Here is a 5,148-nt window from a genome sequence, read left to right as displayed (position 1 = left end):
GCTGACTCACTGTTTTGGAAGAGCACGCATAAATCGTAACGTTTGTTATACGCTAACAGTAGCTATAATCTAATTGCACTGCTTGGAGTTTTAAATAAAACCAGTGGACATACTGGGAGGTTGGAGCTGGGTAAACTGGGTACAAAATATTGAAAAAGAAAAAAAAACTTGAAAACTTGAACCTATTTTGTTGTTTTATATATATTTGTAGGTATACAACATTGTATTGGCTGCTACAGGGAAATATTTATCATAAAGCATTAGTTTTTACGTGATTTAAAAACAAAACGATAATAATCAGTGTGTTTTCCTCTGGCTGACATGACGCTTCTGGTGTCAGGATTGCAAGGTTTGAAACCACGCCTTCTGTAGAGCGTAGGCCAGCCGCGCGGCTTTGGTTCTCTGTAGAGCGTAGGCCAGCCGCGCGGCTTTGGTTCTCTGTACAGCGTAGGCCAGCCGCGCGGCTTTGGTTCTCTGTACAGCGTAGGCCAGCCGCGCGGCTTTGGTTCTCTGTACAGCGTAGGCCAGCCGCGCGGCTTTGGTTCTCTGTAGAGCGTAGGCCAGCCGCGCGGCTTTGGTTCTCTGTACAGCGTAGGCCAGCCGCGCGGCTTTGGTTCTCTGTACAGCGTAGGCCAGCCGCGCGGCTTTGGTTCTCTGTAGAGCGTAGGCCAGCCGCGCGGCTTTGGTTCTCTGTACAGCGTAGGCCAGCCGCGCGGCTTCGGTTCTCTGTACAGTGTAGGCCAGCCGCGCGGCTTTGGTTCTCTGTACAGCGTAGGCCAGCCGCGCGGCTTCGGTTCTCTGTACAGCGTAGGCCAGCCGCGCGGCTTCGGTTCTCTGTACAGTGTAGGCCAGCCGCGCGGCTTTGGTTCTCTGTACAGCGTAGGCCAGCCGCGCGGCTTCGGTTCTCTGTACAGCGTAGGCCAGCCGCACGGCTTCGGTTCTCTGTACAGCGTAGGCCAGCCGCGCGGCTTCGGTTCTCTGTACAGCGTAGGCCAGCCGCGCGGCTTCGGTTCTCTGTACAGCGTAGGCCAGCCGCGCGGCTTCGGTTCTCTGTACAGCGTAGGCCAGCCGCGCGGCTTTGGTTCTCTGTACAGCGTAGGCCAGCCGCGCGGCTTTGCTCTTCCACACTGGAAATGGCAGGAACATGGCAAAGGGTACACAAAAGGAAACCGGATAGATGATTTTTGGAGCTGTCAGTGATGAAGAATGTTACCAGAGGGGGGGCCTGGCCTCCTTTGTGTGTGTGTGTGTGTGTGTGTGTGTGTGTGCGTGCGCGCGTCTGTGTGTGTCCTGCAGGCCTCTACCCCGTGCTGCTGGTGGTATCCACCATCCGCTCACAAAGCCTTGTGCTGAGTACCTGGTTTGAAGTCCGAAAAGGGCTTTTGTCTGTAATGTGCTGCTGGAATCCTGAGAAAGTCATTTGTTTTCTGAGATTTTGTCAGCTGCCAAAGACAGCTGCAGTTTATCAACCTTAATTTCATCATTTTTTTTTCTTTCTTTCTTAAGAAGTCTCATAAATTCTGGGCTGGGGGGCAGGATAAAATTCCAGAGATGAGCTGGTGGATGGGATAAGGAAGCATGAACCTTGGGTCCTGGGGGGGCGGGGGGGGGGGGTGCTTTCTCAGAATTAAGAAAGACGCCATGGTGACGTGCCCCCCTCCCACCTTGGGGCATGTGTAGGGGCCACATCCTCACAGCACAACTTAACGGATATTGGAGTGGGAATTAGCAGAACACACCACTATCTCCCTGCTCTTTCTTTGGGGGAGGGGGGAGGAGAAAACAACATGGAACAGACAGACCTCGTAACTGGAATAAGTTCACCCAATTATCTCACTTATTAGCACGAATTGGACCCAGAGAAGGGGCCGGTCCTGGGAGACCTAAGGGTGGTGTATTTTTGGGACCCAGATGGATGTAGGAGTGATCAGAGTGGGAGTGGTGCTCCACTTCTGCTGGAGGTTCCCGCCAGGAGTCATTTCACGTTGGGTTTAACATGGGGGGGAGGTCTCATCCCGCTGATGCCCGGAGACGGACAGCACTTAGATCAGCATTGCATCACACACCTGCACGGCTTTCGCCGCGAGATCAAAGGCATGGAAATGTGACAGGAAATTGGATCGGAGTCACACTCGTTACCTGCCCAGATTCCCCACAGTCGCCTTTGTCAGCCAGTAAATTGCATACGTTTAAACATCTGGCGAGCTTACGACACTTCGTACCTATTTCAGTAAATTACCGGTATCTAGACACCCGCAAAGGGGAGTGCCAAGGTTTGTGTGCTGTTAAATACGTATTTGAGCTGTGTGTGTCCTGCTTAGGAAAGATGAGTCCCCACCCCAGGTCTCCATTATTAACAATTAACAAATAACAAGTGCGATTAGTTTCTCCATGAGCGTGACTTACGGGGCGTCTGATTGGCTAAGATGCCCTCCTCTGTTTCTGAGAGAATCGCGAGTAAATCATGGTATCTGCGCTTGCTTTTACTGCTGCTTTTTACGATTTGCCGCCCCAACAGAAAGGCGCTGTGAGAATGAATGGCACCAGTGTTCCCATCCAAATGATTTTACAGCTATTTCTCACTGTTTCCGGTGGCCTGAGCGAGCAGCATTTCGGATCTACGTGTACTCAGGATTTGATTTGTTTTGCCTGACCTGGCTAGGGGGATTGTAAACGGGGCACATCGGTTTAGAGGGAATTTCTAAAGGAACTACTTTGACCTTGTTTCTTTACCCTGAGCAATGCAACGAGGGTTATTTAGTGCTCTCTTTGTCATGTTTAAAATATCCCTGCTGGCGAGGAAGAGGGATTTCCACTAATAGGCTGCCATTCCAGTGCTAAGGCTCTTTCGTCTTCGCGAAAGCGGTGGGACGAGCGAGCTGTTGAAGATCCAGCTTTTGGGCACGACGCCCCGTCTTAGTGAGCTGCCTTAGCGACACGTCTCGAGCCGGCGATCCGGGCGCGTTTCCGGGCCGCACGTCACCCCGTGTGCCAGACGCACGCCTAGGCTTTGTCCCGCTCTGCTGGGGGCTGCACGGGGCTCCAGGAGAACCATCGCTTTTAGCTCCATGCATCCATGGCTCAGGAGCTCCTCGTACTTGACGTGAATGGAGCACACACACCGGGAATGGGAACGGGAGCCACCTATCTGTTTCTGAAAGTATCCCTTCTTCGCTCCATCCTTCATGTTGCCCCGCCATGGATAGCGCCCCCAAAAATCAGCATTCTCAGAAGATCTCAGATGTGTATCTGCGTGTGATGTGGATCAGGAGGCCCCGTTCCTGGCCGTTAAATAATTAATTACGTACGTAAATGGCCGGGAGATTACAAGTTCTGTCAAATGCTTTTGGCACACCAAAGGAAGAAGGTCTTCTGCGGATATAATTAGGATATCCATGCTTCAGAGCCTCATCTGGATTGACCGATGAGGATGAGTCGAGCTCGCCGATTAGACAGGCACTATGAAACTCCATGTGCCATATTGCTTTCGCTCACAGACAGGCTCAAAGGCCGGCCGTGGCTCTCTCAGGGATTGGGGAAAACAGGGTTCTTTTGAGCTTTCCTTTGGATCAGTGTCTACTTGAAAGGAACGTCTCTCATCGTGTCCCCTAGGGCCCCCGTCCAGTTTCCCGTGTCTCTCGCCATCTTTTATCTCTGTCGCTTTTTGTCTCGTTGTTGTAAATGAATCCGCTGAAGCTGAGGGCTGTTTTCCTACCGTCTTCTTCCTGCGAAGCCCCAAACTCCAAACACAAGCACTCACAGAGCTGATATCCCAGTATCCGTGCCCCTGCATCTCCAGTCGGACTCAAAATGGGTCGCTGCTGTTGGGTTGCTGTGATTGGAAGAGAGTGAGGGGGGCGGGACTGGCTAGGAAACCTTCAGGTAGTTGAAGATGAAAAGTAGATCCATACGACTATGAGATAAACAATCAATCCTCCTAGCTTATTCATTAGTGTTCTGCTTCGAAGCTTAGTTTGGTCTTTATTTGTTTGCTTTGCTTTGAGTGGGGATTTGAGGAGCCCTTGATTTGGGGGATGGGGGATGGGGGGGGGGTGTGTGTAGCAGTGCTGCTTTCTCAGCAAGCTAGTGGAAGATGGTTCTGTTAGGATCCAAATGGATGTGTGCTGCTTGCTCCAGTTCATGGCAGGTTCCCTCCAGCAGCTTAGAAAGGGGACATATGGCAGATTATTTTATAACCCCCCCCCCCCACACACACACACACACACACACTACATGATGCATGAGTTTTCCACACATTTAGCACAGCACTTAAACCACGGTGGCCAGTTTGGGTCAGTAAGGTGACCGTTCATCCAAAAAATGGTCCCCATTTCCTGTGCTCTGCTTCCCTCAGCAGTGGGACTTGTGTGGCTTCATACGTCTTCACTACAGCAGGGTATAAGATGGACTCTTAAATCTGTGAAATGAGAAAATGATTACTGAACTCTTTGATCAAATGATCCAGTCTCCCTTGCTAGCTTTCCGCTTCTCCTCTCATTCATTTCTTCAGATCTCCACAACGTCTGTGTTGCTTTGCCCTTTCCATGTTCAGCCAGTCACCTTAAGGCCACAGAAGGGGTACAAGTAGGAACAAGGGATGAAGCAGTGAAAGTAGGTATCCTTCTGGCCCGTGTTTCCTACTGGCCTCACAGAACGGAGATGCATTACGGCCTGGGTGTCCTGAGTCTCACTGCCCTTATGAATGGCCCACATTGTCTCGGCCCATTTGAAGTTACACCACAAATTTAATTCCCAATTCAAACTCTGCTGGACATTAACTGGTCTCTTGAAGGTACCTCAAGAACGGAGCAGAGGAATGTTACTCATTTATATTCCCTTACATAAACTCAGCACCCCCCCATAAACACACTACCTCTCCCTTTGTCCTGCTTTAATTCCCTTAACCTCAATTAAAACAGAGTTCTGTAAATGGTGCTGCCTCTGGGCTGCATGTGAGGGGGGGGGGGGTCAGGGAAATATTCCCTCCCCATTTTCACTCGGTGTTTACCTTCACGGGGCCGTGACACCGAAGCCGCCTCTCCCCGTGTTTGTTTGCCCGCCTTGCCCCCCCACCTCGCCACACATGTGGCCCAGGGCAGAGGCACTAAGCGGCTTTTCGTGGGGCCCGGACACCCTCCCCACCGCCAC

Source organism: Brienomyrus brachyistius, chromosome 2 (assembly GCF_023856365.1).
Source record: "Brienomyrus brachyistius isolate T26 chromosome 2, BBRACH_0.4, whole genome shotgun sequence".
In the NCBI taxonomy this organism is placed as follows: Eukaryota; Metazoa; Chordata; class Actinopteri; order Osteoglossiformes; family Mormyridae; genus Brienomyrus; species Brienomyrus brachyistius.
This window is presented reverse-complemented; position numbering follows the sequence as displayed.